This window comes from Hylobates moloch, unplaced genomic scaffold, assembly GCF_009828535.3.
Source record: "Hylobates moloch isolate HMO894 unplaced genomic scaffold, HMol_V3 SCAFFOLD_11, whole genome shotgun sequence".
Taxonomy (NCBI): domain Eukaryota; kingdom Metazoa; phylum Chordata; class Mammalia; order Primates; family Hylobatidae; genus Hylobates; species Hylobates moloch.
In genome coordinates, this window is record NW_026652286.1 from 6327980 (window position 1) to 6340547 (window position 12568).

At 36.4% G+C, this 12568-nt stretch overlaps 1 long non-coding RNA gene across 2 annotated transcripts in view; it reads right to left on the bottom strand.

Annotated features, from left to right (window-relative positions):
* Positions 1-819: 819 nt before the first annotated feature.
* LOC131384624 (uncharacterized) overlaps positions 820-12568 on the bottom strand; it is a 117643-nt gene continuing 105894 nt past the window's right edge. The window contains exons 2-4 of one of the 2 annotated variants that reach the window (XR_009215653.1): positions 6473-6622; positions 2923-2991; positions 820-1098 (exon numbers count right to left, since the gene is read on the bottom strand). This is a non-coding gene — a long non-coding RNA (uncharacterized LOC131384624). Of the gene's footprint in view, positions 1099-2922; positions 2992-6472; positions 6667-12568 lie in introns of both variants that reach the window. The other variant, XR_009215652.1, reaches the window with a different exon arrangement.

Here is a 12568-nt window from a genome sequence, read left to right on the forward strand (position 1 = left end):
TGGGAATTGAACAATGAGAACTCATGGACACAGGAAGGGGAACATCACACTCCGGGGACTGTTGTGGGGTGGGGGGAGGGGGGAGGGACAGCATTAGGAGATACATCTAATGCTAAATGACGAGTTAATGGGTGCAGGAAATCAACATGGCACATGGATACATATGTAACAAACCTGCACATTGTGCACATGTACCCTAAAACCCTGAAGTATAATAAAAAAAAAAAAAAAAAAAGTTAAAAAAAAAAAAAAAAAAAAAAAAAAGAAATAGCTATGGCTAGGTCATTTAAAAAGAAAGGAGGCTTACTTGTTCTCAGGACTCTGAAGACTGTAAAAGAAGCATGGTGCCGACATCTGCTTCTTGTGAGAGCCTCAGGAAACTTCCACTCACGGTGGAAGGTGAAGGAAAGTCAGGATGTGAAGATCACAAGGCAAGAGAGGAAGCAAGAGAAGGAAGAGGTCCTAGGCTCTTTCTAACAACCAGCTCTTGAGGGAACTCTCACAGGACCTAAAAGAGCAAGAGTTCACTCATTGCTGCAAGAATGACACAAAGATGTTCATGAGGGATTTACCTGCTGACCCAAACACCTCTCATTAGGCTCCACCTCCCACACTGTGGGTCAAGTTTGAACATGAGGTTTGGAGGGTCAAATATCCAAACTATAGCAACCTTCTTCCCCAAATTGGTTAAAAAAGACAATTATAATGGAATGCTCATTCCTCTGCTCTCCTTGACGCCATTTCACTCCTTTCCCCACCTTGTCTCCATTCTTTTTTCTTCCCATGGAGGAGGAATGAGTTACCTGGATGGGTGGGGACATCTGTTGGTTTTCATTTCTCTGTTGTATTGGCCAAACCTGCTAAAATTGTGTGAGCACTGGAGATTTCTTGGTTTTGTTTATTTCTGCTCTGCAACAGGAAATGCATGATTCTTGATAAGTAGTATTTTCTCTTTGGAAGCCCTTAGATGGGCTTCCCAAGATCTGAGCTTAAATAAATGGTTGGCAGGAAAGATTAGGAAATACTGTGTGCTAAGCCCTTTCTTCCATTTTAGCTTATTGATAAAGTTTGACTTCTGTGTCTGCTTCTCAGTTGTTTCTAGATGAAGAAAGAAGAGTGCAATTTAATTAGGCTCCCTTAAAACCAAACAGAGACTGTTTGTTGTTCTATTAATAACACATGTAGATGCATATTTAAAATAATTTTCTATTTTATATAGTAGGTTGTTTTAATACATCTCTGCTCTGCAAATGTTCTTTTATGTTTTAGAATATTTTAGTGACATCATGCCTCTTTCTAGTTTTCTCATCTTTGAGTGGACTACCCTAGAACCAGTGCTTGAAAGCCAATACAGTGTTTATACTGCTTTTGACCTAGCTCATAGCTTCTGAACACTTCCTAAGATTTCCTCAAGGCTTAAAAAAGGAAGACAGATTTAATAGAGCCAGCTGCCAATTTCCTGTCTCTTTTTCTTCACGGGGTTAGGGGATCATCTAGTATTTCTATTGACAGATCCTGTGTTGAACTTACGAATCATTTTGAAGTAGTCTTTTGTTCTTGCAAGCATTGTGCATGAAAACCCCAAGCCTCTTAACCGGCCATGTTTCAAATGTGATTCTTGATTTTGACTTTCAATCCTTCAGACTTTAACACCCATAGTAAAATGGGACACTGCATGCCTCCCCTTAGCTGTGTTGTATCTTAAAGTTTTGTAATATCAGAAGGTGCAAAATGGGAGATTCTGATAGGAGTAAAAGAATGGAGAACTGTTCTCAAAATTTTCTGAATAGGCCAACAGGGTGACTATATCAGGCCTTCTGATTGAATGTAAAGGCCTTGAATTACAGGAGTAACTAAAACACTTCTTCTAATTCATTTCTGATTGCTGTGAGGCTCCACGGGCTTAGGTACTGAGCAAGGAAATGTTGGCAGCTCTTAATTTTGTATTATTGTAAAAAGCAACTAATGGCTTAATAATATTACAAACACAGCTAACAAGAGTGGTCAACTAGTCAAACATATTTGATGGCAATATATTTTACTTTAAAACATGGCAGGTCTCTTATAGAGACACACACAAATAAATACTGGAAATGTAACAAAATTGACCTCTCAAGAATACTCTTAAATGATTAGAAGGACTATTTTGATAAGCTTCTTATTTTGGGAGGATGTTGGTGACAACCCAAATTACATACGGAGAACAAGGACTGTTAAAACTTTCTGAGGTGACTAGGTATGGCCAGCTCCATGTTTATGATTTGTAGTGAGTTTGCACTTTTGGAACCTGAGCTGAGTTCCTCAGCATAATAAAAGAAAGCCTGAAAGCCATAAATAATGGTCTTTCTTTGTTAACCTCTCCTCATACTCCACACACCGTGTATCTTTTCCTATAAATAAATGTTAAAGTATTAATGGAATATAAGTTTAAAGGGTACCAGACTACCAGCCTACTTGGGGTACTAACATGGACTGAATCTTCAGTGACACTAGGACTCCATCCAAAGAAGGGTCCTATTAAAAGACAGTTTTTCCCTAAATACATTGTATGTCATAAAGCCCAAACACAACTTATACAGACTACTCAATTCTACAGAGTACAGATGGGTGGTAGGTAGCTAATGTTTGTTGAGTAAAGGAAGACAGATCAAGGAGTTTGAAGGCTGAGTTTAATGATTTCTTCTTTTTTATTAATTTCCAGGCAAAGAAGCCAACATAACACAGAGACTGAGACTCTGAGGAATGTGATATGGAGATGGAAAAATGGGGTAGGTCACTTTAAAGTCTCTCCTTCTCTGACATATTAGAAAAACTTGAAGTGCTAACGTTTGCCTAATAGTTTCTTGTTTTATAAAATAGGTAAGCCCTGGAACGCATGGTGGCAATTTCTCTAGCAGACCCTAGCAGAAGAATCCATCTCACCCTTCTGAGATTTGTGATATCCAGCTTCCAACAGGCTATCTCTGAGGACCTCCATTTGAGATTATTGCACTAGAATCAAATGTGTGCAACAAGTTAGCTAGTTAGAAAGCCTGGTTATGGTTTTAATGACTGCTATGCTGAGGTCCTGCTTTGTTAGTCTTTATATCAACACCATGAGGTGAGCTGATTTAATATTACATATTATAGATGAGAACAAAATGTACCTAATGAAGTTAAATAACATATCTAAATTCAAATGATTAATAAAAGGCAAGGCTTGCAACTGAAACTTGTCTCTCCCTAAAGTGTGTCACTTGCAAAGACATCCCTGAATCTTCAATAAAAGAGTTTAGAAAAAGCATGTTTGCACTGAGAATTAGCTAATCTAAAATCAGACTCAGAAATGATTTTTAAAAGTTTATCAACTTAATGAATTAAAAACTGTATTGTTTTATAAAAGAGAACGAACTCATAAAAGTAAAGAAAATATCTATAACATTAAAATATAGACATAGGCTTATTCTCCACTTGAGAAAGAACTGCATTGATTTGTGATTTATCTGAAGAAAGTCTTATGCAGTTGGAGTTTGGGGGCACAACCTTAAGCTGCTCACTCCAGCAGTGCTTATTTAGCATATCCATTGAGTTCTCTCTTATTTTTCCTATGAAAAGCTCAAGGTGAAGTTCAAAGATACTTTTCTCTTTTTTTAAACAAAAAAGATGCCTCAAAAACATTATAATGAAGTGGAAAAACCAAGAGAATAGCAAACTATGAAATGTAGAAAAGGTCAAAGGGGTAAGAAGAGGTACTTCTGATTGAGGGTGTTAAATTTCAGTGAGAGTATATATAATCCAATTTATCTCTTTCATATATACTCTAACATCATGGCTATGCATTAATTGGGAATTTTAATTTCAATTTGTGCTGTGCCCCTATGCTGTCTTTGTTAATATTCCTTCCTTTTGCTTTTCCATTTTCTCTTTCCCACCTTCTCTCTTTCTCCAGGGCCAACTAAAGTTACCTGTTGGAAGAGTATGAGATTGCCTTAATGATATATTTGATTTTAATATCTCTAAGGTGGCTGACCTCTTAACATGGTGCCTGGGTCTATAAATTAAGGGTCATAACTTCCAAGCCTTATAATTTCTTTCCTAGTGCTATAGGCAAAGAAACACTCATATCCTGAGTATCATCTCAAAATCTTGGACTGCTTATCTACCCTAGGAAGAAGTAGTCAATTATGACTAGGGATGGTGTGCATTTGCAAAATCAGAAGCCAATTATTTTCCTGAGAAGCTGGACATTGAAGTGTTTGAGATGAACTGATTCCATCTTTTCACCTCTGAGGATCTTGCTGTTATCTATCAACTGCATTTCACAGATTTATATAATGCTCAGCTTCTGTATGAAGTACAGAATGACACAATTAAAGCTTAAAATCCCCTACTATAAGGAGAATAAGAGTGAGAGCAAGAAATTGAGAGAGGAGGAATGAAAGGAATGAATGAAGGAAGGAAGGAAGGAAGGAAAGAAGGAAGGAAGGAAAGAGAGAGTGGGAGTGGTAGTGTGTATTAGCAGAGGAGAGGATAGCTAAATCAAAATAATCTGGTTTTATTTTTTCAGGAGGCTTTTGAATTCATGTCTCACAATTTGTTTTCTCTGTTTTATAAAAATATTCTGAAATACCTCACTTATGTATCATTAATAAAAGTCTGACCCCAACTGCATATAAATTTGTATGAAGTTTCTGTCTTGCTTTATTTCTTGTCTATTTCTGCTTTAAAGGGAGATCCAAAGAACTCAGTGAATGCCCCCTTTTTTCCTTTTCTATATTTTAAAATTCAGCTTATATTATTGACACAGTAATGGGTTGCAAGCTGTTAACGTTTGAAAAAAATGTCAAAATGCAATCTTAAATAATAGCCATAAATGATAGAAAATCTCTTTCAGTAACATTTGTTACTACCCTAGGTGACACGAACTGTAGTGTTTTGCATTTATATATTTTGTTGTCTTGATAACATTTTCATACTGTTCTACTAAAATATAAGCCAAAAAGTTATTTTTGAAGCAAGGTATAAGCTATGATGGAAAGAAAGGAGAGGAGACAGATACAAGAAAAGAGAGAGATGGAGATAGAGGAAAGGAAAAGAAAAAGAAAGAAGGAAAGCACGAAAAGCAAGAACTCAATTTTTATCTGTGGTCTGTGTTTGCTGATCCAACCACCTTCTTAAGAAAATGCACACCTTCTATTTTTTGCAAAGGTTAAAGTCTACGAATAACTTTTCTGGGTCTCAACTGTGTAATTAAAAAAAAAAGTATGGGTCAGACCAGATGATTTCAGGCTCTGAAATCTTATTCAAATTAGCAAATTGGTTCTAGTAGCCAGGTTTCTGCCATAATGGATATTGTGTAGCACTATTCTTATAGTGAATTGTTAGTACATCAAATAGCAGGGTCAGACTTGTCCATAAGATAAATTAGCCCTCTGGACTAATGTTTCTTTGGCTGTTAGGATATTTTCAACTTGTGTTAAATGTGCTAGAAGGCTTGAATGAGACCAGTTTAAACAAATAGGTTGCTTTTGAACTGTCAACACGTAAAAGCTAGAGTTACTATTTATCATTTAGAGTTCATAGTTGTTTCTACATAACTTCATTTTAAGAAATATATGCAATACTTTTCATCATGCTTCTGTCAATATTTCCACTAAGTTGATAAGCGATCTCTAGATATGATCATCTATAAGTCCTCTGAGATATTACCCAGAAACCATGATGCATCATTGATGTCCTTGTCACATGCCAGTCATCTTGCAGATGTTCAGCTGGCTTCAGCAACAACACTTAATGACAGCTAATAATTGTGTGCCATTTTCCTCTTAAGAAATGTCAATCTAATAGGAAATATTTCCCAGAACTCAGGGGAGCATACACTAGAATTTAGCTATAGTGCTCTGTGGCCCACATATGAAAAATGTCAGAGCCCAGCAATGTGCCTACCATGTAATAGGCAGTAAATATTTGTTGATAAGTGAATCAGTGATCTTTTCACATACTCCCAGATATTGTTTGAGATGTAGACAACTTTTAAAAGTACTAATCATACCTAACTAATCTCTATTCTAAAAACAGAATTTAACGAAGACCAATTCAATGAGGAATTTGTCCCAGGTCCGATTCAGCGTCATTTTGACCTATCTGGAAGTCACTCCTGGAAGAAACAGTTGTCTTACTTTACCATTTGATAAAATTTCACTTTCTTGGAAGAAACTGCAGATTCATGAGAAAAGTCAAGCACTTTTGTGGGTTTTTCTCTATCTATGCCATCCATCACTGTGGCTGCAATGGAACTCTCTCTATCTTCCGCCGCCACAGTGCTCAGCTGTTGTTCCCACCTGGCACCAGAAATGCAACTCAAAGAAAGAAACAGCAGAAGGGAAATAAAACAAGAACAAGAAGCTGGGATTGAAGCCAGATGAGGTGGAATGAGCAGAGGGGCTGAGAGAAATAGAATCTAAATTCTACATTACGCTTTGCCACAACCCACCTCTGAGAGTGTTGGCCCCATCTCTTTCATCATTCTTCTGCTTCTTGAAAAGGTTTTTATGATGAGGAAAATAGGAATGAGGAGAGAGGATCTAAAGTCTCGTTGCTTCAAAGCTTTAGCTGTCCAATATCTTCTAAGATTTCTGTGATTCTGAAATGTACACATTTAAAAATTTAGAGCCCGATGGACCAGCCCTGAAACAAACAAAGCAGAAGGTAGAGCCAGTGAGCACAGGATTTGCTGTCCACGTGTAGGGGGAAAGGAGAAAAAGTAGTTTCAGATATCCTTGCAGTAAACCAGTGCAGGTCAAAAAAGAAACAAAGACAGACGTTTAGGACAGACTAATGATGTTACTACCATGGTGAAGTAGAAATGATTATTATTTAGATTAGTGGCCGTAGTTTTATATGTACATATATATATATATATATATATATATATATATGTGCGTGTATGCATATGTACACATACACAAACATCAAATTGTACACACTAAAATAAGTGCATATTGTTATTAATTTCATTCTACTTCACTGATATACTTTTTCTAGTTCTTTCCCACATATATATGTATATGTAGAAAAAGTTATATAACTATATGTCATTAATTTTTAAAAATCAGATCAGATAGGTGTAGGGGTGTGTCCATAATCTCAGCACTTTGGGAAGCTGAACAGGGAATATCACTTGAGCTCAGGAATTTGAGACAGGCCAGGGCAACACAGTGAGACCCTATCTCTATAAAGAATTTAAAAAACTAGCTCGGTGTGGTTGCACATGCCTGTAGTTCTAGCTACTCGGGAGGCTGAGGTGGGAGGCTGGCTTGGGCCTGGGAGGTTGAGGCTCCAGTGAGACATGATTGTGCCCTGCACTCCAGCCTGAGCAACACAGATGGATCGCATCTCAATAAAAAACAAGAAAGAAAAACAACTTAAAATATCAAGATTTACAAATTTGTAAAGGAGAGAGAAACTTTATTTCTTCTGAAGGATTACAGTCTACAAGGTGGCCATCCTGCAGGCTGGGGAACAGCCTCTAGCCAAGATCAGAAACAGTTAATTTGAAGAAGAAAGGGTTGTAATAGGAATTTTATGCTGAACAGGTTGGCTAAACATACATACTCAACAGGTTACAGGAGAAGCTATGAATATTCATGAAGGTGGTCCTGACACATGCATATTGAACAACCATGCATGTAACATACAACCCATGTTACTTTCAGGTGTAGACTTAACATTTAAATGTATTACAATTGGGCCCTATGTATTAGTCTGTTTTCACACTGCTACAAAGATACTACCAGAGACTGGGTGATTTCTAAACAAAAGGGGTTTAATTGACTCACAGTTTCACATGGCTGAGGAGGCTTCAAGAAACTTGCAATCATGGCAGAAGGCAAAGGAGAAGCGAGGCACGTTATACATGGAGGCAGGAGAGAGAGATCACAGGGAAAATTGCCACTTTTAAAACCATCATATCTCATGAGAACTCCCTCACTATCACCGGAACAGCATGGGGGAAACTGACCCCATGATCCAGTCACCTCCAACCAGGTCCCTCCCTCAACGTGTGGGATTACAATTTGAGAGAAGATTTGGGTGGGGACACAGAGCCAAAACATATCACCCTATATGCCACAACGTCATTTTAGGCCACAAAGGCATGCAAGTGCACAATCTCTGTAAAATGGCCAGAACCAGTCCTTGGTTGGCGTTCTCTTTATCTGTAGGAAGTTACTGTAATCAGTCTTTTGTCCAATAAAAGCTGTAGTAGTGGTTGGTGGAGCAGGGACTGGGGGTCAGTTAGTGAACATCTGATGGAGCTGCAAATTGTTTTAATGTTGCTTATCTCAAGGCCAGTGTTTGTTTAGCTGCTAGAGAATAAGAAAGACCTTGTGGCAATTAGAACATGGTTTATTCTCTAAGTGTAGAGGATGTATGATTTAATTCTTGCCTGTTATAATTTGGTATCTTATTGCCAAAATGTCTGATTTATAATTCTGTGTCTTATTGCAAAAAATAGTCGGTTCTGTTGGTTTTATGATCTTTATTTTAACATTAATTTTGGTCAGTTTTCCCTAAACCATAAAAGGGAGGGGTTATAATGAACCCCAACTGACCTCTCATCCCATATGGCTGGGAACTAGGTTTTTAAGGTTTTTTGGGGGTCCCCTTGGCCATAAGGGGTCCACTGAGTCAGCAATGACTTAGGATTTTATTTTTAGTTTACTATATATGTATATATATATGTGTGTGTGTAGATGTGTGTGTGTATGTACGTATGTATGTAGGACAGAACCAGAAAAGTGTATATCTGTATACCAGAATGAAACATTTAGAAACAATTTTTAATCAACTATATTGAGACATAATCTGCATATAATGAAATTTAAACAAGTTGAATATGTAGGTCAATGCCTTTTAAAAATGCAGACAGTTGTATAGCCAGCACCGTAGTCAAGATGTAAAGAATTTTTATCCCCTGGAAAGTTCTCTTTCATCCCTCTGTAGCTGATCATTTCCATGCCACCTCTGACACACAGAATTACTGATAAAATTTCTGATCAGGATAAATTAGGTTTTCCTGGTTTTGAACTTAATAGAGATAGAATGTTTTGTTATCACATTTTTTTCACAACAATATCTAAGATTCATTCATGTTATTCAGTTTCAATCATTTTTGTTTCTGCATAGTTGATGTCATATGAATATACCATGTAATATATCATGTGGATATACCACAATTTGCTTGATGGACAATTAGAGATATTTAAACTTTCAAGAAAGAAGCCCATATAACAAATATATGGGTATGGGTGTGTGTGTGTGTGTGTGTGTGAGTGTGTACACTCCTCCTAAAAATATACATACTTCACAGAAAGTAGGGAGAAATTACTAATAGTAAATGCAAAGATGTAGGCTCCAATAATAGAGGAGATGGTTAAAAATACTTCTCAAAATCATGCTGAAGGTTAGCAAAAACCTGGAGAGAATACAGAGCTTCAAAAGGGACTCTAAAACAAACAGGAAAATACGTATTTCCCCATGCAATTGCCTTGACATCTTTGTTGAAAGTTAGTTGAATTAATATGTGTGGGTTTATTTCTTCTTTCCCTTTTCTGTAGCATTGATCTATATGTGCATTTGTATGAATACCAAATGTCTTGATTACTATAGCTTTTAAGAGTAATACTTGACTCCAGGTACAGTAAGTCCTCCAACTTTGTTCCTCTTAAAGTTGGTTTATTTATTCTGAACTCTACATTTTTACATAAAATTTAGAATCAGTTTGCCAATTTCTATTTATTATTTTATTTTATTTTATTTTATTTTATTTTTTGAGGCGGAGTCTTGCTCTGTCGCCCAGGCTGGAGTGCAGTAGCACGATCTCGGCTCACTGCAAGCCCCACCTCCTAGGTTCACGCCATTCTCCTACCTCAGTCTCCCGAGTAGCTGGGACTACAGGGGCCCGCCACCACGCCCAGCTAATTTTTTTTTTTTTGTATTTTTAGTAGAGACGGGGTTTCACCATGTTAGCCAGGATGGTCTCGATCTCCTGACCTCGTGATCCGCCTGCCTCAGCCTCTCAAAGTGCTGGGGTTACAGGCGTGAGCCACTGCGCCCAGCCAGTTTGCCAATTTCTATAAAAACTCCTGATGGAATTGGAATTGGAATTTTGTTGGGTCTTTCAATCCATACCCATGTTACGTCATTTTATTTAGTTAGATCTTCTTTATCTCAGTGAACTTTTATAATTTTAAGTGTAGAAATCTTAGACATTTTTGGTAGATTTATTCCCAGGTATTTTACATGTTTTTAAAAAAGTTTTTCAATGTTCTGTTGTCCATATATGTGTGTGTGTGTGTGTGTGAATACAATTACTTTTTTTATATTAACTTTTCTTCTTATGAACTTGCTAAATTTGCTTATTAGTTCTAATAATTGTTTTATAGATTCCTTGGGATTTCCTATGTAAACAATTAGATTATCTTATTTTATAGAAATAGTTTTGCTTATTTCTTTTCAATCTGATTATTTATTTAAATGATAAAATCAGGAATTCTCACCTTACTTCCAATCTCAAAGGCAAACATTTCAGTCATTTATCATTAAGTATAGTGTTGACTGTAGTTTTTTTTCCAGGTGCTTTTTGTCAGTTTGAGGAATTCCTGGTTTGCTGCATTGTTAAGATCATGATAATTGTTGAACTTTTGCAAACAATTTTTATGCACTTATTGAAATGATAATTGTTTCTTCTTTATTCCATTGATAGGCTACATTACAGAACTAATTTTTAATGTTGAACTAACTTTCATAAACCTTAATTGCTTATGATGTATTGTCCTATATATTATTGGATTAAATGTTAACATTTTAAATTATTCTTTTCCATCTAAATTTGTGAAGAATATGGATTTGTAATTTTTATATGTCTTTGTCATGCTTTGAAAAAATGTAATTTCTTCTCTGAGTGCTAGATAGAGCTCACTAATTAAAATTATATGAGGCTAGTGTTTTGGGAGAAAAGGGTTTGATAATAACTTCACTTTAAAAATAAATAAAGGACTATTTAGATAGTTTTTCATTCATTTAAAAATGAGGTTTTCTTTTATGTCATGAAACATAGTTACAATAGTTGTTTAAATTCATCATCTGATAGTTTATCTAATTTTCTGGGGGGTTATTCGTTGATGGTCTTAGCTTTAGAAAATCAGATCCCTAGTCCTCTGAATGATTAATAATTTTGGATCATGCCCTGGATATTGTGAAGATTATGCTGTGCAGATCTGGGGTCTTGTCATATACCTCTGTACAACGTAGAAGTTTTTGTTTCTCAGCCTGGTTAGGTTTCGACAGCAAATCATTTCTCGCACTCTGGGTGACAGTTCAAATCTCAGTTCAGTTATCTAAGCCACTGTTAACACTGGTTGGGTTCTGTCCCATGTGCAGGTCAGCAGTTAAACAAAGTGTTCTGCCTGCAGAGGTCGCATTTCTTCTCATTCTTCTAATCAGAAACTTGAGTCTTTTATCAGACAGTTAGAATGCCAGGACACTGTGTTACTCTGGACTGGGGTTCACATTCAGGGCAAAGCCAGGAGAGAAAAAATGAGTAGGAAATTTTAATTTATGTGGATTACGTCTTTGAGTTCTAAATTTCCCTCACAGTCCATCTGCTTGTACTTATTTTCCTAGTCCTAGGCAGTTGTTATTGTTTTAATTTTTTTTATTTTGTCCATAATTTTTAGCTGTAGCTAGTGAGAGGGTTGGGCAGTAGTGGGCTCACAGTGCCGTAACTGAACTGCATCTCCACACCTTAGCCATCATTGTTTTTGAATATTGTTTTCATATTAAGCAATTGTAGAGCAAAGCTTAATCACATATATGATTATATTTATGAATATTTTCTTGTAAGTAGGTTATCACATGTCTCAGTGGAATGACGGTTTATTCCTTCAATTTTCAATTCATAGAACTTTTATGTTTACAACCCTGGATAGAACTCTTAGCACAATGTTGACTAGAGATAGTGATAACAATATCCTTATCTGATTCCAGGATCTAAAGGTAATGCTTTAAAATTTTTATGATTGGGCCATTTCCATTTATGAAGTTAAAAATATTCTCTTTCATTATTTGTTTATTAAGAATTATTTTAATTTAAATTTTAAATGGGTATTAATCATTTTTCTGAATCTATTGACATGACCAAATATATTTGTCTCTTTTAAATTGATACTTTGGTGAATGACATTATACAATTTCTAATTAAAAGCCAAAATTTGTACACACACACACACACACACACACACGTAGATATTGATATAATTTTATTCCATAGCTGAATTTGGTGGGCAATATTTTATTTAAGATTTCATGTTGGCCGGGTGCAGTGGCTCACCCCTGTAATCTCAGCGCTTTGGGAGGCCAGGCAGGCGGATCATGAGGAGGTCAAGAGATCAAGACCATCCTGGCAAACATGGTGAAATCTCGTCTCTAAAAATACAAAAACTAGCTGGGCGTGGTGGCGTGTGCTTGTAGTTCTGGCTACTCAGGAGGCTGAGGCAGGAGAATCACTTGAACCTGGGAAGCGGAGGTT